The 23,334-nt window shown below is 42.0% G+C and overlaps 1 protein-coding gene across 2 annotated transcripts in view; it reads left to right on the forward strand.

The window, feature by feature from the left end:
- RASGRF2 (Ras protein specific guanine nucleotide releasing factor 2) overlaps positions 1 to 23,334 on the forward strand; it is a 179,979-nt gene that overhangs the window by 36,067 nt on the left and 120,578 nt on the right. The window lies entirely within an intron of this gene.

Genomic DNA, 23,334 nt, shown 5'->3' on the forward strand with positions numbered 1-23,334 from the left:
TGTAACATGTCCCAAGCAACCCAATGCATCCCAGTTTCCTAGCTGTAACTCTAATGGGCTTCTATGTACTATTTATGGTAGTGATCACAGGCAGTTGATAGGACAAGACATCTCAGGGATTCAAAGATATAACATACTGGCTTGTTTTTATAAGCAGAAAGGAATTCTGTTTGCCAATAATCAATAAACATAGCTGGAATATTTCCTATCCTTTAAAATCAGAATGGTTTTTAGGTTTATTAGTATTATAGCAAACCTGAGTTTCAATTCTTCTCCCCAATATAAAATACTATTGGTTGTGGCACACTTTCCAATCTCAGTGCAGTTTTTTGTTACTCTACGTTTAGATAATGGCATCATAAATTTTAATAAAATAAAACTGTCTTAAATCCTTATACAAAAACAGATGAGCAATTTCCAGGTGTAGTTCTACTCGTAGTTCAAATTTTAGACACAGTGGCTGGCATCCTCCTGACTAATGAAGCACCAATGCTTCTGAAAAGTCCAGCTCACTCAGCTCTATGACTGGCTCAGCGTGGGGGCAATTTTGATGACCCCCCCTCCCTAGGAAGTGCTATGTGCCACCCTGAGGTCAGCTTAAGGGACATATTTTTGGGTGACATAGAGGGCTTTAACATTTACACACACTCTCATTCTCGTTACCAGAACTGCCGCAAGGTCCTGGCTAGACACCTCGACTATGCTTTTGGCTTAAAGTGGAGAAATTGGCTTGGCTTGGGGAGCAGTTCAGCTTCAGTATCAATTTAAGCAAGTTTGGTGTATTTGGAAAAGATGAGATGTAGGTACAGTTTCAAAGCTTTTTAAAAGGTAAAATGGAGATACAGAAGGCAAGGCAATAAATCTTGGCTAGTATTCTAACTGACGCTTTTGAACTTTGGATCTGGAGAAGACACTTGAGGATACCATGGGTAACCAGGAAAACAAACAAATGGATCATAGAACAAATCAATCCAGAATTTTCACTCGAGGCACAAATGACCAGGCTCAAACTATCATACTTCAGAGACATTATGCGAAGACCCAGCTCCCTTGACAGGTCCATAATGCTAGGGAAAGTTGAAGGAAAGAGGAGAAGAGGATGACCAGCAGCAAGGTGGATGGACTTGATTACGACAGCAATGAATACACCACTGAGAGACCTTAAAGGCCAAGTTGAAGACAGATCATCCTGGAGAGAATCTATCTATGTGGTTGCTAAGAGTCAACAGCGACTTGACAGCACTTAATCAATCAGTATTCTAACTGGAAATAATGTCACTGAAGTGAAGTCCTAATTGAAAGTCAATCAGTTTGGCTCAGGTTCTAAACCAGAGCCTGGCTTAAGGCTTGCCATGGGAAGTGCTTGAAAACCAGAAAAGGTAGGTGAAGAAGGGAAAGCGGCAGTGAGGAGGCTTTAGAAGGGTCAGAGGTTTGTTTACCTATCCTTCCTGGGTAAGTTGATGTGTTCATTGCACGCTGACAGGGAGGCCTCCTCATGAGTAACCAGGCAGGAAAGTGAAGAAGAAGGAATGAGGCTACAATTCGCGTGTACAAACAGATTCCAAGATGTTGTGTTCTGGGCTCTTCCTTTTCTGAGTTCACGTGGCTTGTATCGGGCAGATAATATACCTTGAAATGTGCCCTGAGGCAGTTTCCAAATCATTCTGCTTACCCAGACAGTGGCAGATTTCACAAAAGACAGAAATCTATTGCCACTCAAACATAACCACTCTGAGGGTAGTTTGCCAACAAAGTCAGGAGGAAGCTATGTAAATGAGATGCACATGTTGAATAGGGCTGTGCTTGGTTGACTATCTTAAGACTGGGATGTCCTCAGGTGTGACAAGATTACATATTGCTAGTTTCTATGAGCCACTTCTACACTGAGTCCTTGCCAGCCAAGTTGTTAATTCATAACAAGTTGGGAAATGTGCTGCATATCTATGCCACTCTGGAAGGAGTGTTTCATACTGTTCTCTCATTTAAGCAATAAAATTCCTCCCTGATTGTTATATCCTTTTGAAAAGGGGGTCTGCTCACAGGCTGATGTCTGCAAAAGGCACATTTCAGTCTGATTGCTAATCTGACATTCAGGCATGTTGCCCAACACTCGTTCATGCACGCGACCAGCTGTGGATCCTGCTTTTAGTATCTACATCTGAATCCCGTTATGCCTCATGACTATAACCATGATACCATGATCCAGTGCTGCTGAGATATTAAAGAGCGGGATGCTTTTCAGTACTACCCTGAAATATGGCTGACTGGCAACACACTCACACAGAGCTCTTTCTCATGAGCACTGAGAAAGGGCAAGAGGGTTAGTGGGGAGACAGCCTTAAAAAGCTGACCTTCCCGCAGACAACTGAGAGCTCCCTCTTCGGTGGGTGGAGTGCCCGCCCAGATGATTACCGGGTGCTGCCGGTAGCTTGGGGTGTTGGGGTACTGGGATGTGTCCCCCCCCCCGAGCTCCCATGATACACTGTGTGAGTGTGTGGTACGTTATGGGGATTCCCCCTCCCCTCCCCAGAGCTGGCCGGGATCCCTGCAGTCTGTCAGCCACAGCTGTAAGCAGCCACGGCTAGCAGACAGTCACAGAAACGGGGCTAGGAGAGCTCTCACTCTCCTAACCTTGTTTTAGAGGGTGGCTCCTGAGGCGGGTTTCCCACTGAAATGCTGCCAGGATTGGGCCCAATCCTGGCGCTACACACATGCAAGCAAAACCAGGCTGGGCTTTCTTAGCCCAGTTTTACCTGTGTGTGTAAATAGCTTCATACACTCTCTCTCTAGCACTGGTACAGTGTTAGTCTGGAACCACTGGTGCTACAGTGGTGCTTCTCTTGTTGAACCAGTGTCTCACTGGTCAGCCAATAAAATATCAGCCAATAAAATATTTCCCTTTAGAATAAAAGGTTTTAAAAGGTTTGGTTTTGTATGTTATTGTAACTTTTTGTTTTTAGTGGGCTGTTATTTGTATGTTTTGTTCTATTTGTTAGCTGCCCAGAGAACAGTTATTATGGAGTGGCCAATAAACTTATCATCATCATTAATAATGATAATCTAATATAATATGATGCATGTTTAAAAGTTCTGTAACATTATACAGACCACAGACCAGGGCGCTTTCCAGACTAGACCCTACAACGGGGTCAGGATGTATTTCGGAAGTGTGCTTCCACATTTCCTGCACCGTGACAGCGCAGTACCTATGCGGACATCGGGGTGCCATTCACATTTCCAATGCCTTGTTGCGACTTTAATTGCTGTAATATAAAGCAAGGACGTCATACATCCAATGTGAAAATTTGCTTTTTTTCGGGTTGTTAGTTCCTGCGAGACTGCTCCCCCCTGCTGTTTATGTTCCAAATGCGACTTGCCGAACGGAGGCATTATGTTGCTTTTCCAGCAGTTAGTCTGGAAAGCGCTAAGTTGGGAATTATGCAGTAGGGTTTTGCAATGAGAAACATTTTGCAGTCCAGGAGAAATCAAAGAGTTTTGAACTTCGTCCTCTTCAGACACAACACCCACAAATGAATAGATCATCATAGTGCATAACAGTGCCCTGGCTATTTCTCCTGCCTGATCTTGGAACTATCTAGACCGGCATATATGCTGGTACCGCACCTGGCTGTTACAAGGAATAGGAAGTCCGTGCATGTGCCCTGTATCCTCCTCCATGCCTGTCACCTCCACTTAGTCAAGAAACATGAGCATTCCCTATGATGGTCTGGACATGAATCTGTGTGCATGTATTGAGGAGGGATGGGGAAAACAAGGCTCCATTATGCTTTATGGTGATCCCACTGTACAGAAGTCAATTCAATTCAGTTTATTATGATCAAAGATCAGCACAACTGTGCAGAAGTGCCATACCTAGGGTTGACTGGGTTGAACCATGAGGGTGAGAGAATGTGTGGTATTATATATATGATCATTTGCCCTAAAATGGCGATTATGGTCATATGCTTAGATTCTCCATTTAACTGATAAATGAGTTAAGAGGCTGTCATTTGAATTACTCAATCACACAAAAATATAATCAAATTTATTATGGGCTTCTACAATAACTAATTTGATTATAAGTTTGGCCACTGTTTGCAAGGCCAGATTGACCACAATAAGCAAAGGAATTGCCATAGGAATCACACACACACACACACACACACACACACACACACACACACAGAGAGAAAGAGAATTGATTAGCTGCCTTTCTCCATCTGTTGTTTATCTTTCTTCTTAGTGGTTTATGTCCCTAGAAGTTGTGAGTGGAAAAAGCAGGAAAAAGTAGCTGCAGAGAAGAAAAAGAAACAGGTGGAGAAAGAAAGTTTATGGCTCCTCCTTCACTGTGATTCTACTTCCCAGGTTTCTTTTCTGATTGGAGGGACTTTTAGAATCTCAAATAGCTCACATGGTGAATTGCTGTCACTTGGTGAAAGTGTCTAGTATGTTGCACAGCCTAATATGGGTGGTGCCAATCTGCCCGCACTGCTGCACGTTCCTAGTGAAGCACCAGATGTCCTGTACTTTTGTAAAAGGTAAAGTCGTGCCGACTCCTGGTGACCACAGAGCCCTGTGATTGTCTCTGGTAGAATACAAGAGGGATTTACCATTGCCATCTCCTGTGCTGTATAAGATGACGCCTTTCAGGATCATCCTATATCGCTGCTGCCCGATATAGGTTTTCCCATAGTCTAGGAAACATACCTGCGGGGATTAGAACCAGAAACCTCTTGCTGATAGTCAAAAGGTGTGTTTCTGATAAAAGTAGCACTTCTAGACTGTGGACATGCTACATTAGACATCTGTGTTGTGCAAAAACACAAGATGGCTGGTGCTTCTCTACAAGCCCACAAGCAGTCCAGGCAATTTGGCATTGCCCACATTAGGCTGTGCAACATGTGGACCAGTAAGATTAAGATGTGATCAAACTTCTCCATTGTAATCTAAAGACAAGAACAAAAAACAAAATGGCTCTTGTTTCATTTTTGTAGATGAGAAGAATCAAACAACGTAGAGAATGACTGATTCTGTCAGTGTCCTACAAAATGACTGTAACAGACTGTTAAGAGGCCCAGATATACACACAATTTTAAGACTTAACCACAAAACAAGCAGTCCTTCCTCTCCAGCACAGCTTGCATGGAACAGTAGAAGAACAACGGCAGCAAGATGCTGGGTCATGCAGAGCCTGCTAGGCAACCAGTTTGTATTTCCAGGCATAGTATTTCTATGTTATACCAGATAGTGCATTTTGGTATACCCTGCTAATTATTAGCAAGCAAATAATTGACCAGATATATGAGGAAAGGTTGATTTGACATCATGGTGTTTGCTCTTCTCTCCCCACCCTGCAACTATACTGTGTAATTTTGAAACATGGAAAGGAGCCACAACTCAGGTAGAGAACCTCCTTTGCATGTAGAAGATTCCAGATCTGGTTTCTACGTAAGGCTGGGAAAGATCCTTGTCTGAAACTCTTGGAGCCACTGCCAATAATAGGCTATATAAACCAAGGGTTAGAAGGCAGCTGCATGCATTATATACCACTTTTTAATGAAAACATTCTCAAAGTAGTTTACATAGGACAAGAATAATAAGATGGTCCCTGTCTTCAAAGGGCTCACAATCTTTTTTTTTTTAAAGGAGACACCGGCAAAAGTCACTTGAGGAATGCTGTGCTGGGGTTGAATAGGATCAGTTGTTTTGCCGTTGGTAAATATAAGATGGGAGCACATCACACCCATTCTGAAGGAGTTGCAGTGGCTGCTAGTTTGTTTCCGGGTCCAATTCAAGGTGCTGGTTTTGACCTTTAAAGCCCTTAACGGTTTGGGCCCGGGGTATCTGAGGGACCGCCTGCTCCCAAGGGTTGCTGCCTGCTTGACGAGGTCATCTAAGGGGGCTCTGCTCCGGGTGCTGACAATGAGGGAGGCTTGGCTGTCATGCACTCAGGACAGGGCCTTCTCTGTTGTGCCCTCAGACTTTGGAATGCTCTCCCAGTGGCCATTCGCGCCATCAAAACTCCATCACAGTTTTTAGTAAGCTTGTTAAATCTTGGCTTTTTATCCAGGCTTTTACATGATTGTTTTTATTGCTGCTTCTATGTGTTTTTACCCATGTATAGTTTTTATGCTTGTATTTTATAGATTTTAAATTTGGTTTGTTTTTTATATTTTTAGCTTAATATTCTTATTTTCATTTTATTGTATGTTTTTAAACTTTTGTAAACCGCCTTGAGATTGTTTTTAATGAAAGGCGGTATATAAATAGAAAAATAAATAAATAAATAAGAGCATCACCACTTCGAAGGGTTTCTCTTTGCCCAGTTTGTGCTTTCCCTCCCTCCCTCCCTCCCTCCAGTAAGAGTAACATTTTAGGAAGAGAAGCTATAGCTTAGTGGTAGAGCATATGCTTTGCATACAGAAGAATTTGCCTTGGTATAAGAGAACAACATGTGAAATATGCAGCAAAGTTTTTATAGGGTACCATCTTTTTGTATGTGATTTGTGATAAGTGAGTGATCTTAAAATTGCAGATAAGAGCATATTTGAGATCCAGAATATTGCTGTCAGGGATAACTCATGAATGAGGCACTATGAGACAGTTGCCTCAGGTGATGGACTGGTGCAGGTGGCAGATTGGGACCTTCACCAACATGTTCTCCTGCCGTTCTTGCTGCACCCCACTCTCCACCTATTCAAAAGGCGGAGGGGGGAGTACTGGAGGGAGAGTGATGGTGACAGCAGCAGCAGTGGCTGCTGGATAAGAAGCTGGCTGGGGGAGAGAGGCTTTGCATACTAAAGACTTGTATCTGTTGGATGGGGAGAAAGCCTCTGGAACACAGGCTGAGAATGGGGCGGATGCAGAGGCGGAGCCACCATTGGGCCAACAGGTTCAAAGAACCTGGGCTACCGACCAATCAGGGGCCGCGTCTCATGGCCCTGACACACACCCTGTGTCAGACGTGGGGGTGCTATTCCAGCTCCCAAGTGGGGGCCGTGCGGCCCCTTTGGGAGCTAAACAAAGCCTGGTTCTGCGTTCACAGTGCCAGCCAGGAGTGGCTCTTCCCTGCAGGGAAGAGCCACTCCTGGGCTGCACTCCAAAAGCGGCACCAGCCTTCGCTTAACTGCCGAAGGGGCTGCACGGCCCCTTCAGCAGTTAAACAGCAACTCTCCTGGACTGGTCTCGAACGGATCCTCAAGGCTCCGTTCAACCAGACCACGCCCCTGCATCTGACATCAGATGAGGGGGTGTGGCTAGCTCCAGCATCTGACATCAGACGTGGGGGTAGGGTTAGTGGGGCCATGGCGACGGCCGCCCACAGGCCACCGGCAGTCCTGCTCCGCCAGTGGGCGGATGGCAGCAACCTTTCTGCATTCTTGCAAAGGCACTCTTTTTTAAAAAGGAAGGTGGAGTGGTTCCTTGGCTTACAAGGGGCAGATCAGGTGTCTTTGTAACCAATGAAGAGAACAGGGCTAGTATGTGGGGCTGCTGGGCCATCATGGCCCACTCCCTTGCAGGTCTTTGCAAGGAAGTGATCAAGAGTGATCTGATGCTTGTAAATCTTTAAATGGACTGGCAAGCAGTAGGAGTGTGCCTGAACGGGAAAATAGTATCAGATCACACCTGGACCAAAGTGGTAGAGGTTGGGATTGGGTCCTGTGGACCCTTCCCACAGTTGAAATTGGGGTTGGAATTGGCTTTTGTCCCGCAAAAATCCCCACAGAAGTCTATGGGGAAAGGTTTTTTATTTTTTTTAAAAAAATCATTGGGAAAATCCCCGATCAAAGCGGAGTTCTGAAAGTCACCCCGCAAGGAAGTAAGGATGACCGGACTCTGTATATGTAATTATAAGTGAATCTGGCTATTGTTTGATTTTTAATTAATTTTTGAAACTTGCTCAGAAATCAAAGAATCTACCATCACAGAAGAAAAGCTCTGTAACATTGAAGAATGAGAAGGGAAGTGATATAACACCATAAAATCCCAGGGGAAGTGATGTAAAACCTGGGAATTGGCACCTTTATTTCTCTAAAAGCAAGTTTTAAATCTGGCAAACATGTTTTTAAAACACACACACCCTGAAATAAATGCATGGGCAAGTAGACGGGCAGACAGAGGGCAGAAGATGGGTTTTTAAAAACGCAGCCACGATCGGGGAAGAAAAAAACCTCCCTACCACCATTGGGAGCTCTGAAGCAAGATCGGAGGAGGAGGAATGGTACTGGAGAAGTCTGACCCGAACTAGGTGTCCTTAGGTTGGATTCAGAACATCTCCAACACGCTCTGATATGGCCCACATCAAGCCATTTCCAACCACCCCGATCCAACCTTGTACACCCTTAGCAAGCAGTCTCCTCTCCTCAGCCTACCCACTTTATACCCTGCAGGGGGTGGAGTTGGCCCTAGTGGGGCAAGGCGGCAATTGGCATCTCAACTTGGCTCCCCTTTCCCCAATTACTGTCCAATCACAATCAGCACTGCTGCTATCCCTACTTAAAGTAAGATTTTTAAAAAAGATTTAAAAATAATTCCTGGTGCACTTGCTCCATGATCCAATTGAACAGCAAGTCACCGATTAACCACCTTTCATAACTAAACTTCCAAAGCAGCTGGTTCTTCTTTGTGGTCTCTGTGCAGTCACTTCAATTGAGTCTGCTAGATGAAAATGAAAACCCCAGATCATTTCATCTGTAAGCTTTTGTTAATGGCCCATACAATAAACCTAATTTTTGGGTTTTTCTGTACTTCCTTGTGAAACACAGAACTGGTGTCTGGAACATGAGTAATATTATATACAGATAGTCAAGGTCAGCATGTTAAACATCTTCCTCAAAAGCGATGTATTGGTTTTTATTTTATAAGGACAAGGCTAATTTCACATACTTCATGCACAGGTTTTTTTTTTTAAGTTTTCACTTGCCTAGGGAATCCAGCTTTTGCCCTCAGTGATGAATGGCACAGTCCAGCACACAGTATGTACACTCAAGTCATGTTGACTTCAGTGAGAGTATTAAACACATGTAACTGTGCATTATATTACTAAGCGGGTGGAGAATAAAGCAATAAAAGACAAGTACTATGCTCTATTCAAAACCTGAGTCAATATCTTCATATTTACTTCCTCCTTTTGCTTGGCAATGTGGTACACAATTCAAGTGCATATTTTATCTGCAATTTCTTGATGTTAGATTCTAATTTTAAAATGGAATTGTCATTTTTTTTGGTACATATAAAGGCAGTCATTTCAAGTGCTATAGTTTTGCATGGGATATTGATATGAAGATATAAATGAAAAACTAGCATGGAAGCCTTTTTTGTACATCAGGAATTAAATTGGAGCAGTATTTGAATAAACTGGGTATTTTTCATTTATTTTAGTGCAAACCAAGGATGTCAATTTATCAGAGCTTTGCTTTTGGCAGGGGAGAGGTAACCAATTAACTGATTAAAATATTACTATATATCAAGACAAGTGACATCTTATTTATTCTAAATAACTTAATCAATTCCAGCCAACAAACTGTTCTTCTATTAGGAGCGCTCTCCTCATCTTGACTTGCCATTCATTTTAAGAAAGTGAACCACAATGGGTGAGTTCACACAGCACAACACCAGGGCCCAGAACACAAAGGAGGGCCAACTGAGAAGACCTCACAGGCCAGGATACAACTGGCCAAGAGAAGCGATCCCGGAGATACTCAGATGCTAAGCCCATAAAGGTTTTGTAGGTAAGAACTATCACTTTGAATTGGACCCAGAAGCGAACAGGCAAACAAAGCAGCGACCGTAAAAGAGGTGTGAAACTATCAAATCTATAGCCATCCATAAGGAGGCGGGCCACTGCATTCTGGACTAGTTGGAGCTTCTGAATAGTTTTCAAAGGCAACCGTAGGTAGAGCGCATTACAGTAATCCAAACGAGATGTAACAAGGCATGAGTTGCTGTTGCCAGGGCCTGCTGGTTGAGAAAAGGCTGTAACTGGTGAACCAGCTGAAGTTGCCAGGGCCTGCTGGTTGAGAAAAGGCCGTAACTGGTGAACCAGCAAAGGCACCCTTGGCCACAGCCTCCACCTGCTGTTCAAGCAGGAGCTGTGAATCCAGAAGGACCCCCAGTTCATGAACCGTCTCTCTCAAAGGAAGTGCAACCCCATCAAGAGATAAACTCACATAAGGCAATTGGCCAGTTCACAAACCGAACAAGAGCAACTCAGTCTTCTAGGGTCTTGTAAATCAAGTAAGTCTTTGTGTATATGCGGGAGGGAGAAATGTTTAATTTTTAGTTTTGCACTTTGCAAACAGTTAAGTCACTCTTTTGGCCTATTTTATTACTTTGCAAGCATATAAAAACAGACAATATGTGAATGATTTATGTATGAGCTATTATAAAGAAGTGAACAAAAAATTTTTTAGCTAACTCTTTTGAGAAAGCCATATAGCAGCAGAGAACCCCTTTTTCATATTTTTGGAGGACTTGCTGCTTTGGGAACCTTTTGTTTGCATGGAGTGGAGAGGATAGGCAGAGAAAAAATTTTCTCCCTCTCTCACAACACTAGAACCAGAGGTCACCCCATGAAATTGAAGGTTGGGAAATTTAGGACCGACATGCGGAACTACTTTTTCCACATAGCACATAACTAATCTATGGAATTCCTTACCATGGGATGTGGTGATGGCCATCAGCTTGGATGGCTTTAAAAGGGGCTTAGACAGATTCATGGAGGACAGGTCTACCAATGGCTACTAGTCTGATGGCTGTGGACCATCTCTAGCCTCGGAGGCATGATGCCTCTCAGTACCAGTTGCAGGGAAGCAACAGCAGGAGAGAGGGCATGCACATACCTCTTGCCTGTGGGCTCCCCAGAGGCATCTGGTGGGCCTCTGAGTGCAACAGGATGCTGGACTAGATGGGCCTTATGCCTTATCCAGCAGGGCTGTTCTAATGTTTATGTTTAAATGTGGTGTGTGTGTGTAAAGGAAAGGCCGAGTGGGGTTGGGAATCCAACCAAAACAGTTTAAAATTAGCAAACAGTCCAGGATGCTCTACTCTTTCCCACCCCTCAAGTATTGTGAGCCATTCTGGGAGCAAGGAACATTTTCTTAAATGCTTTACTACGTATACCATTTTTTTAAGATTGTGAGCCCCTTGGGGACACGGAGCCATCTTATTTATTAGTTCTCTGTGTAAACCGCTCTGAGCCATTTTTGGAAGGGCGGTATAGAAATCGAACGAACGAATGAATAAATAAATAAATAACTTGTTTGATTAAAGAAAACCAACAACCATCACAGACCAGAATAAAACCAACCAATAAAGCACCCCCCCCCAGAAGACCACATGAATCAAGGCTTAGATGCAAGAGCTAATAGGCTACTTGAAGATCAATGCAACAGAGACCATATGAGTTAAATGTTTCTGTTCCTTCTGCCTTCAGTCAGGGAAATGAGAGAGTGAGAAGCAGGGCTTTGCAAGCAAGCCCACAGAAGTTAAAAGCAAACTAAGGAAGAAACAGAAACAGAGAAAGTGAAGAAAAAAGCCGGAGAATAACTTCCCACATCTTTCTTTGCCCACCAATTTACAGGGGGTGCCAGAGTACCCTGGCACACACACACCCCAATCCACCCTGGAACTGTTCAGTTATGAAAGCTAGTGCCTGTTTAGGTATGTTGTTCTAGGTCTCTCTCAGTATGTGATGGATGCTTTAGTTTCTTAATAAATCTTGTTTTTTGAACTCAACCTAATGTATCCAGATAATCTCATGGGCTAAATTTCTTTAACACCAGAGCATACTCTGCTGTGTGAGGACTCCATTGTTTCTCTCCTCACACCCCTCAACACACAAGACTCACTGCAAGTCAGTAAGCAATATGTTTCGATGTGAGAGCATTCCTGATCGACATGGCATCTGAACCCCTCCCCACCAAGTTCAGTTCCCATTAGGGACGTGCAGAATGGTTCATGGTCAGAATGTTGTGACCATGAACTGAGTTGTTTCGAGTGTTCCAAACTTGGAATGGAATGACCCCATTCCAAGTTGGAACACTTGGAACATTCCAAGTGCCATTTTTGGACTCCAAACATGCACTCTTCTGGCCTCTGTATACGCGTGGCAGCCATTTGTGTTGTCAGCACCACCACAAGCTGCACATTTCTGTGGACAGCACCACTACATGCTGCACATGTGCAGAGGCTAGAAGAGCACCATTTTTGAGTCCATAATGGCAAATTTTGAGAGTTTCGGGTTCGTTCCATTGGAACAACCAGCTCATCCAGTTGTTCTGATGGAACAATCTGGACATTCCATGCACATCCCTAGTTCCCATGCTGCATTACAGAGATTCTCCTGCCTTTGTCCACCCAACTTCAACTGTATATTTGAAGCTGGGTGGAGTCAGCTGTCGGTGATATGGCACAGGAAGTGGACGTGGACAGATTCAGACATCATGCCTGCCGGGAGCATGCACTCTTATGTCCCAATATTTTACCAACATGTTACTGGGCTACTGGATTTCAATGGGTTGTTTGAACCCATTCAGTATATTTTTCAACATTTTAGCCCAGCTCATCCTGAAAACTCTGCATGGGTTTCAATCTAATTTTAAAAATAACAGTTCAAAAATATAACATACTAGTAGATGAGGCCTGTTCAGCCAAAGTCATTTTGCATTTTAAAGAGTTAGTTACAGTGTCCCCCCCAGCATAGTCTGGTGTAAATAGTAATGCATTCAGCTACTTTAAATGGTAGGATTATTATGCAAAATTTTGTATCTGTTGGTAATGGGGAAGTGTGACTTTGTTTTGCACAAGCAAACTCTTCAAAATATCTAATTGATTTTTTAAAAGTGTATATGTAAGAGAATTTATTAACGTGCTTGCAAAAAAGGATCTAAAAGAACAGTTTGAAATTTGTAGGATGCCAATTTCAAACATTATTCATTTTATTGAATAATGATCATATACAGTATGGTAAATTTAGCTACCTAATGGTGCAGTGGAGAAATGACTTGACTAGCAAACCAGAGGTTGCCGGTTCAAATCCCCGCTGATATGTTTCCCAGACTATGGGAAACACTTATATCAGGCAGCAGCAATATAGGAAGATCCTGCAAGGCATCATCTCATACTATGTGGGAGAAGGCAATGTTAAATCCTTCCTGTATTCAACCAAAGACAACCACAGGGCTCTGTGGTCTCCAGGAGTCAACACTGACTCGACGACACGCTTTATCTTTTACCTACATTTGAATCAGAGAATGCCCTATCCTGCAGCCTTGTGCTAGGGGATGGGCCTTTGTCCCACCCTCCAAGCAAGAGTCGCAAAAAGTGCCCTGATTGGGTAGGGCTGGATTGGAAGTGGGGCTTGCATGCTCGCGCTTGCTGTCCCTCACCTCCCCTCTTCAGTCCATTTTAGTCTGGCCTTTCCTCCCTCCCGTCCCTAGGGGCAGAGTGGGCTTTGCTGGTCGTTTTTTTGGAGGCCAGTAGGAATTTTTGGCCCCTCAACTCTTAGTGCTAGTTAGTATTAGGTCACAACTGGGCAGGTACAGTGCAGACTGGGTGGAGGTGTAGAAGGGTTTGAGATCGGTGAGCACCCTTGGGCAGTTTGAAAGGGTGGATTGGTCAATCGGTCCTTAGAGGCTTTGTGGCTCTGGGGCTCTGATTTGCCATGACACCTGCTTCAGTGCTTCACAAACCTTAAAGACTGAGTGGCATGGGGTATGTGAAGCCCTAGAAGTTGCCCTGACCCTTTGGGGTTGGCAATGATGGAGATGAAGCAGGTTTGTACTGCTTCTATCCTTGAGCCAGGGTGTATCGCCCATTCAAGGCACAGGCAAGGACAAAATTGTCTGAACCCATCCTGTCGTAGGCCCGCACTGTTAGGGGTTGAGTTTATGTCACACTCAGTTTGCTAATTTGATTATTTAATAAAGTTGTGGCCCTTTTTACCCAATTGAAATGTGTCCGTGTCTTCAAAGATCTTATGCTTCTCTTGGGCATGATGTCATTTTTGAATTATTGATCTGATTACTGAGTGTTAAATATCTGCTTAGAAGAATAAAACAGTTAAAATATGATTATTGTACTCAGAATTTCTTCTAAAAATGCAGATTTTTTTTAAAAAAAAAACCTTTCTCCAGCATATTCCAGTGTAAAAGGTAGTTCATTCAGCTAATTTCAGTGGCAGGATTGTGTATGCAAAATTTGGTATCTGCAGGTAATCAGGAAGCTTGACTTTCTGTTCCACCAACATGCCCACAAACAAACTCTTCAAAATATATAATAAAAAGCTATGAAAATCTCAGGCAACCTTACACCATGATCCTAAAGCCTTTCCAAAAAAAATTTTTTTTAATGTTTTGACTGCTGACTGGTTTTGGCACTGGCCTCTGATTGGCTTCTGGTTTTGGCTCCGAACTTGATTTGTATGATAACAAGCCAACCAAGAAGCAAGGAAATCGCAAGCCAATCAGAAGCCGGTGCCAAAACCAGTCAGCAAGGGAAAAACAGACGTCCAAAATGGTGTTCAGAATACTCTTGCGATTTGGAATGGGGTCATTCCATTCTGTGCTCAAAACAGGCCCTTCATTTGAAGGGTATTCTGTTTTAAGGTCGAAATGGCCCATTTTGAATTGGAGCATTTCAAGCTTGAAAAGTTCCACACATCCCTAGCACTTAGCAAACACTCCCTGGGCCAATGAATGATTGTCAACTCAGAAGAGCTTTCCCTTGTACTTAATTTACTCATAAAGCATCAAAACAAAAAAGAAACAAACCACCGAGTTTGCTTGGTATTTAGTGTTTCAGGTTCTCAAATTTGTTTACATGTAATTAATTGATCCATAATTATAAAACTGTTCCTTTGGAAACATGACAATTCCTTTAGGAGCACAATAAAATATTCCAATTCACAAAGCAATTCACAATAGTAAGAACATAAAAACAGGAACTACAAGCTAAAAAATAAAGGCAACAACAAACATATAACACATTGTAAGCGGCAAACAATTTGCATCAGCATTAAAAAAGCATTAAAACAAACGTGAAAAATAAAAGAAGTCAAGTGACTAATATCGTATAGCATTCTTATACCAGTTCCCAATGTATGAAAACTTGATAACAATCTCAACATACTTCTATTAAGCCTCCATTGATAGTTTCACATTTGCAGTATCTATAGAAGTTTACCTTAGCAATCTATTTAAAATTTCCCCCATTAAAAGATTGTTTAACAGTGCTACTCACCTGTTGAGGAAAGTCGGTACCTCAAATCAATCTACGCATAGACATATGATAGAATAAACATGGATTATTGCTTTTTGTGTCACTGGACCTAACTGCACTGCTAAATTTTACAAAGTAGGGGTTATACTACATCTGTATAGATTGCCCTTCTGAGTTTAAATAGTCATACAAATGTAATATCTTGAGTGTATGAATTACAAAGAGACTCTGTAGACAAATATGTCATCATGCGATAAACCTGTTCTTGGATATTATCAATTCAGACTGCAGATGGGGAATTGCATGACTTTAAATATATATATATACACACACACACACACACACACACACACACACACACACACCCCTCCCTTACTGGTACAAACTTTCTTTAAACTTTTAAAATTAAAAACACACATCTTTCCAAAATTGAATATAAAAGCAGGCAAGACTTTACCATAATTTCTTAAATTGATAAAATAATTAAATCTCACAAAATTGTAAAAAAGAATAATAATAATAATAATAATAATAATAATAATAATAATATAATGTGGTTTTGATTGTCTTGTTCGAAGATGCAACAAATGGGTTAATTTCCCAGCTGTAGCTATAAGCTTATTATACCATTCACCTCAGATAATATTTCATGCTTCCAGTTTTTAGTTATCACTGTTCTGGCTTCTATCAACATGTAAATTACCAACTCTTTGTATTTTATTACCTTATTGTCTTCAGTAAATATTCCCAACAATGCTAGCTGAGCATCTACTTTAATTTCCTGATTAATGGTTTTACCCATTTCTGTAAATACCAAACCCCAAAAGGATCTAATCCTTTGGCACATCCACCGTAGATGAAAGTATGTGCCCTTCTCATTACAGTTGTTCCAACAAAGCATATATTTATTTTTAGTAATATATGACAGTTTCACAGGAGTCATGTACCATCTATAAATTATTTTAAGATATTTTCCTCTAATTTGAGAAGAGGATGAAAATATAGATTTAGAAAGCCAAATCCTGTTCCAATCCCTTTCATCAATGACCACTTGTTAATCATCTTCCCAAACTAATTTTAATCCATCCATTGATGAAGTTTTATACTCTCAATAGAATAGCATACATTTTAGATATCAGTCCTTTAGTTGATGTAGTGATATCTAATATTACATTTTCAAATTTAGTAAGTTGTCTTTTGGCTGCTTGGATATTTTTTTGAGAATGGAAAAAAATCATAATTGTAACAAATGTAACCAAGTAAGATTCAAATCTGACATTTTTTTTAAATCTGTTCCAAGGAAACTAAAGTACCATTGTGATACGTACATACCTCTCATTCTAACCCAATTATCCTTTACCCTATTAAACCCTCTGAATATTCCCACACAGAAAGGATGATCTACAACTAATATGAGTGGTCATCTATATTTGTGTAATGGCAGAGAACCCTTTTGGCTAACCCTAATTCTTGGGAAAGGGCAGACTTGGAGTCAGTTTACATAAATGGCACCACTGCACAAGCTCAGTGCAGCCAGTGATGTATCTAAAGCCTGTGCTTTCCCAAGGTGAATGTGTAGAAGCTGCCTTCTCTGTGAGCTGCCGGTGTTTAGATCCAGAAAATGTGTGGGCTTGAAATTGTTCTTTGCCCACCTCCACCCCCACCCCCCGCCCCCAGTTCTGCTTGAAACAGCTAATAGGAAATGTCATTGCTGTAGTGTCTGATAAAAAACCTTGAGAAATACAGTGTTAATGCTATGGTGAATCATCTAACTTGAACTTACATCATTGGTAGTGCAGCCAACTGATGGAAAGCTGTTTAAACTGACTGACCTCATGAGATCACAAATAATTTGTTATTTCATAAGATAATATTTCATAAGATAATTTGTGTGATAAAAGCAAGACATTTATTGGTCAAAGTCTTCCCAAATCTCAGAACTTTGAGGACTTCCCAAGTCTCATTCACCTGTTCAAAATATGGCTTCATTCATAGATTAGTTGAATAGTAACAGCTATTTTTAAATAAGGCATATTAATGGAATTTTTGTGTGATCTCGTAGAGTAATCAATGGCTCCAAATGAATAATTTTAATATTATTAAAATTAGATGAAGGCTGATGATCATGAGGAATTCTGTTGGTTTTATGTCTTGCCTTTCTCCCTCTCTGCTTATGTTGATCTCCTTTTCTTCCTTCTCTCCTTTCTATATTTCTCTTTCTTTTGGTTTTGCTGGCCCTCCAATTCTCCTTTCCTCCCCATATTTCCCAGAACTCTTTTCTTCCTAATATTCCTATTTATTATTGATGACAGTCTTTGGCTTTATGTGTCTCTTTTTCCCCCTTTTGTGGGCAACTGTCTTTTTAACTAGTTTGGAGTGGAGAAGCAACCTGCCTAGAGAGCAGGAGGCTTTTGGTTCAGTTCCCCTCTGGTGTGTTTCCCAGACTAGGGGAAACTCCTGTATCGGGCAGCAGCAATATAGGAAGGAGCTGAAAGGCGTCATCTCACACTGTGCACGGGGAAGGCAATGGTAAACTCCTCCTGTATTCTACTAAGAAAACCACAGGGCTCTACCAGGGGTCGACACTGACTCAATGGCACAAACTTTCCTTTTTCCTTTTGGAGCATTAGTATCACTGGTTGACATGAGCATGAAACACAGAAAAGCAGAATGTTGTTGCCTGCTTGCCTTTTCAGAGGCTTAGCCCTCAACTGAAAACAATGGCACTTATTTTAAGTGTACAGAAGGCCCTCATTATCCACAGTTTCATGGATCACAGTTTCCTGAATCCACAGACATGTCTTAGAGACACGGTTTCTTTAGCAGCGTTACAAAAAATAGGCTATTTCACCAACCCATGGTTCCCGAGTGACCAGAAATGATTTCTGGTGTCCTTTTTGGTCTACTTTGGGGCATGGATCCATTTTGTGGCTCTTTCTTTGGGGAAAAAAAATCTGCCAAAATTTGTGAAAAAACTGAGGATATGGGCTTTAGGAGCATTGCTGAATGAAGAGCTAGAGAGCAAGGTAGTGTGCTTTTCTCTTATTTCTCCCTCTCACACTTTTTTTTTTTTTTTTTGGTGTAAGGAACCTAACCCCTGGATTTCCATAGGGGTAAGATTTCTTTATTTGCAATTCCGTATTCACACCTATAGGCAAGAAAGAAACCGTGCAAATAAAGAGGGCCTCCTGTAATTAAACATAATCAAGCTTCTGGGGCTGTTTTGTGTTGGAGGATGGAGTGTACTTTAGGTCTGAATTTTCTAAACCCTTTAATCATGTCACAGAAGATAACATAAGAACAGCCCTGCTGGATCAGGCCCAAGGCCCATCTAGTCCAGCATCCTGTTTCACACAGTGGCCCACCAGATGCCGCTGGAAGCCTACAGGCAGGAGTTGAGGGCATGACCTCTCTCCTGCTGTTACTCCCCTGCAACTGGTACTCAGAGGCGGCCTATAGCCCTCTGACTATTAGCTGATGATAGCCCTCTCCTCCATGAAGTTTTCCAAACCCCTCTTAAAGCCATCCAGGTTGTTAGCTGTCACCAGATCTTGGGGCAGAGAATTCTACAAGCTGATTATGTGTTGTGTGAAAAAGTACTTCCGTTTGTTGGTCCTAGATTTCCTGGCAATCAATTTGATGGAATGACCCCTAGTTCTAGTGTTATGTGAGAGGGAGAAGAATTTCTTTCTATCCACTTTCTCCACACCATGCATTATTTTATTGACCTCTATCATGTCTCCCCGTAGTCGTCTTTTTTCTAAACTAAATAATCCCAAGTGTTGTAGCCTTGACTCATAAGAAATGTGCTCTAGGCCCCTGATCATCTTGGTTGCCCTCTTCTGCACCTTTTCCAGTTCTACAATGTCCTTTTTTAGATGTGGTGACCAGAATTTTACGCAGTACTTCAGGTGTAGCCACACCATAGTTTTGTATAAGGGCATTATAATGTTAGCAGTTTTATTTTCAATCCCCTTCCTAATGATCCCTAGCAAGGAATTGGCCTTTTTCACAGCTGCCGCACATTGAGTCGACACTTTCAGCTGTCCACTATGACCCCAAGATCCCTCTCCTGGTCAGTCACCAACAGCTCAGATCCCATCAGCGTATACTTGAAGTTGGGGTTTTTCATCCCAATGTGCATCACTTTACACTTGCCAACATTGAGCAAGTGTAAAGTGATGCATTTGCCATTTTGTCACCCATTCACCCAGTTTGGAAAGTTTTTGGAGCTCCTCACAATGCGTTTTGGATTTCACTATCTTAAAGATGAAGGGGAGAATGAGTTTTTGAGCATAAGCCACTAACCCACAGCACACAATTCTTATACACAATTATAATAATTTGAAGCCTACAATTATAATAATTTGAAGTCCAGGATCACCAGAGTAGCATTCTCTGAAGTGCTGCCACCAGTTCCACATGCAGGGCCAGCAAGAGAGATAGAGCTGAAGGGTTTCAATGTATGGTTGAGATGGTGGTGCTGGGAGGAGAGGTTTCGGTTTCTTAGCACTAGGCAAGCAAACTCTGTACAAACAGACAGGCTCACTTGAACCACGATGGAACCAGACGGCTTGCGCTTAAAATAAAAAAGTGTTGCAGAGCAGCTTTTAAAATGGTGCCTGTGGGATTGCTGACAGGAATTGGGTGGTATCTGGTTCGGCAAGCAAAACCTAGTGCTAGCCAAAAGGTTTCCCTGCCATTACACAAATAGAGCTGACAACCCTTAAGAGTTAGGAACGTTATTCTCAGTTCATCAATATAAATATAATTACTACAATTCTAAAATTAATTATAAATCTATCATCCTATACACACTTACCATTAAGTGCAGTGGTACTCTTTCTGAATATATGTATGAAGCTGCCTTAGACTCAAGCCACTACTCAGTCAAGCCACTAGCTCAGTGTAGGAAATACTGGCTGGCAGCAGCTCTCCCAAGGTTTCAGATATGAGTCTTTGTCAGCCATACCTAGAATTCGAGGGATTGAACCTAGGACCTCCTGAATGTAAAATATACATTCAGCTACCACTGAGCTATGGCCTTTCTCATAATTCTAGCATGCCTAGAATTGCACTGGCTGACAGCCTTACTAAATTACTTGACGAACGTCGTATTAAAATTAAGTAATCCTCTGGAGTAACTCCTGATACTGAGTAACTTAGTCTGGATGTCAGCCATTGTAAGTGAAAGTTTTCCCCACAAGTAATAACAGTCAGGGTCAGTCCTACTATGAAGCAGGGTGAAATCAGCCACTTCAGATGGCAGATTATGTGCCAGTTTTTAGGGGCAGAATGGCACTCAGCGGCCCTCCCATGGATTCCTTGCAGAGAAAGGAAGGTGAAGTGCCACCACATTGCTTTTCTTTTTCCATTTCTAATAGAAAAGTAAAGAAAGGGGAGATAATTGAAAGAAGGAATTGGGGATGTGATTTGAATGCTAAAAGGTTCTGGTAAAAACTAATCCTATTATTTCAAAATAATCTTCATTGTTAATTACCATCTTCACAAGTTAGCCTAATTCTGCCTCAAACGTTCATGCATCTGCCATCTTGAGTTGGGGTGGAAGACATCATAACGCACTACACTGTTGAGGTTTCCCTATGTGTCACTACACCTGTACTAAATTTGGTCCAAATCATTTCCAGTTGGCACCTCAAACGTTCACAGGCCCACCATCTTGAACTGGGGTGGATGGCATCATCACAAACTACTCCATTGAGATGTCCCTATGTGTCCTTACTACTTTTCCAAACTTGGTCCAAATCAGTTCACATGGTAGCCTACTTGCATCTCAAATGTTCACAGGTCCGCCATTTTGGATTGGGGTGGATGACATCATCAGAAACTATTCCATTGAGATATTGCTATGTGTCCCTACAACTGTACCCAAATGTTATTGGCTGGTGCTGATAACAGTGTATAAGGTTAAAAAGTATAGTTCTTTTATTCTATTTGAACTAAAAACAACATTTTTAATTATGTCCTGCTATTTTATTTTATTTATAGCATCTTCCTCATTTGGTGTGTGGTGTTCTGTTTTTCATTTTAAATAACTTTTCACTAACTTTACAAAAACACATAATGTAAATCATGATGATTCTAAAAATATGTTTCGTTCCTTGAGCTAATAAAAATTCCTTGCTGGATCAGACCCAGCGAATTTATCTTGTTCAGGAGTCCATTTCCAGCAGTAGTAAACCAGATGCTGGGAACCTCACAAGCAGAACATGGTGGTGGTGATTATTCCCTATTGCTTGTTCTTAGGATCTTGCAATCAAAGATATGTGAATATACAGTAGATAAAAATAAATGGAAGAGGATATAAACTTGTCCGGAGTGTAATAAATATTTATTTCCAGTCTCTTAATAAGACAGTAGTATCATGTAAATCATTTTTATTGCTGTCTAAATCTCAGTGTTGTGAAAAAGAAGTTGTTTACTTAGTACGCTATTTCTCAGATGGTCAGTCTAAGAAGTCTTTTGTGTGAGTCATTAGAGACTAGCAGCTCAAGCAGAGGCTAAGGGTAGGGGCATAGCTATAATGCCCCTACAGGCCTGTCTCCAACCTTCCGTGGCTGGGCAAGGTAATTGAGAGGGTGGTGGCCTCCCAGCTTCAGTTGGTCTTGGAGGAAACTGATTATCTTGGCCCATTTCAAACTGGCTTTCGGGCTGGCTATGGGGTGCAGACTGCCTTGGTCGGCCTGATGGATGATCACCATTTGGGAATGGACAGAGGAAGTGTGACTCTGTTGGTCCTTTTGGATCTCTCGGCGGCTTTCAATACTATCGACTATAGTATCCTTCTGGAGCGTCTGAGGGGGTTGGGAGTTGGAGGCACAGTTTTGTGGTGGTTCTGCTCCTACCTCTTGGGCAGGTTCCAGATGGTGTCCCTTGGAGACTGTTGTTCTTCAAAATCTGAACTTTTGTATGGTGTCCCTCAGTGCTCCATATTGTCTCCAATGTTGTTTAACATCTACATGAAACCGCTGAGAGAGATCATCAGGAGATTTGGTGCAGGGTGCTATCAGTATGCTGATGAGACCCAAATCTATTTCTCCATGTCAGCATCATCGAGAGAGGGCATAACCTCCCTAAATGTCTGCCTGGAGTCGGTGATGGGCTGGATGAGAAATAAAAAACTGAGACTGAATCCAGATAAGACTGAGGTACTCATTGTGCAGAGTCGGAACTCGAGACATTATTTTGATCTGCCTGTTCTGTATGGGGTCACACTTCCCCAGAAAGAACAGGTACACAGTCTTGGGGTGCTTCTGGATCCGAGCCTCTTCCTGGTCTCCCAGATTGAGGTAGTGGCCAGAAGTGCCTTCTATCAGCTCTGGTTGATATGCCAGCTGCGTCCGTTTCTTGAGATGAACGACCTCAAAACAGTGGTACATCTGCTGGTAACCTCCAGACTGGATTACTGTAATGCGCTCTGTGTGGGGCTGCCCTTGTATGTAGTCTGCAAACTACAGTTGGTCCAGAATGCAGCAGCCAGATTGGTCTCTGGGTCATCTCGGAGAGACCATATAACTCCTGTATTGAAGGAGCTACCATGGCTGCCGATACGTTTCCGGGCAAAATACAAGGTGTTGGTTATAAACTATAAAGCCCTAAACAGCTTGGGCCCTGGGTATTTAAGAGAACGTCTTCTTCATCATGAACCCCACCACCCAGTGGCCACTCAGGGACGGGCCTTCTCCGCTGTTGCCCCAAGGCTTTGGAATGTGCTCCCTAGTGAAATAAGTGTCTCCCCATCTCTGACAGCTTTTTAAAAGTCTTTAAAGACGTATCTGTTCACCCAGGCTTTTAATTAATATTGTGTTAATGGTTTTAACATTGTTTTAAAATAATATTTTTAAAAATTTAAATTGTTGTAATGTTTTAACCTTTTAGCTTTTGTTTTAATTAAGGTTTCACTTTCTGTTTTTGTTTTGTTGTAAACTGCCCAAAGACATATGTTTTGGTCAGTATAAAAATATGTAAAACAAATAAATAAAATAAATATCCGGCGGGGGTGGGGGATGCAGCTAGCTCGGCAGCAGCTCACTCTTTGCTTTCCCACTCCCACCTTTCTGACCCACTGGCACACTGCTGGCTGCTGATGAAGAC

This window comes from Hemicordylus capensis, chromosome 2 (genome assembly GCF_027244095.1).
Source record: "Hemicordylus capensis ecotype Gifberg chromosome 2, rHemCap1.1.pri, whole genome shotgun sequence".
Classification (NCBI taxonomy): Eukaryota; Metazoa; Chordata; class Lepidosauria; order Squamata; family Cordylidae; genus Hemicordylus; species Hemicordylus capensis.